Genomic DNA, 975 nt, shown 5'->3' on the forward strand with positions numbered 1-975 from the left:
AAAATGCTTTGGGGTCCTGAGTCGATAGATGGAGGATGGAGGACTTCAAACAGGGATAAGTCGAGTCCTCATCGAATTTATCGACTTGAACTTTGAACAATGTACAAACAAGGACCAAGGGTTACTTCCACATCTCCAATGTCACGGAGACGTGGGTACTATGGATATCTATCCACATGCATACATATATAAGGATATTGATGTAACAACTAAATACATCAATATCAGGGTCCATCTTGGCTGGTATTTGGGTGTCATCAGCATGTGAGGTATTGACCTGGTTCTGCGTTGATATTGCATGGGAAGGTTCATCCATGTTGGTGGTGTAAAAGTTGATTCAATCCGGTGTAAAATTATAGAATGGCACCTGGATTGGTAATTTACCACTGGGATGGTTTACAGGGAGTGTGGTCTGTGTAACACCACTCAGTGTAAAATTAAAACCTCGGCCCGGGTACCCGGTATTTACACTGTAATTCTTTACACTAGGGCTGTGACCCGGACCCGGCCCTGACGGACCAAGTCTGCCCAAGGGTATCCTGGGAGGGGACAGTCCGCACCCCGCGGCTTCTGAAACCTAACACAATGAGATTCACAAACGCCCTTTGGGTGTCCCGGCTACTTGACCCGGCAGGGTCACCAACCCTTTCTCCGCCAGAATTGTCTCACAATAGCTGGACCCTGGTTCTCACGTTGTAGAGCTCTTTCAGTACACAGCTGAAAGCAGAGCCAAGAAGGGGAGGAATGAAGACCAAATAAACAAACACACACAATCAACAGAGGACTAAGTCTTGAGATGGTGACTTGCAAGACTTCAAACAAGACCGAAATGCCCCTTCTTAAACAGGGACTCTGATTATCACTGAATTCAATTTAAGACCTACAAGTCTTTGGATTCATAAAAACCAAGGCTGAAGTACGACCATTAAATCCAAAGTAGCACAATCTAGGCGCACTCCAGGCACCTTCCAAATG

Source organism: Melampsora larici-populina (genome assembly GCF_000204055.1).
Source record: "Melampsora larici-populina 98AG31 unplaced genomic scaffold MELLAscaffold_79, whole genome shotgun sequence".
Taxonomy (NCBI): Eukaryota; Fungi; Basidiomycota; class Pucciniomycetes; order Pucciniales; family Melampsoraceae; genus Melampsora; species Melampsora laricis-populina.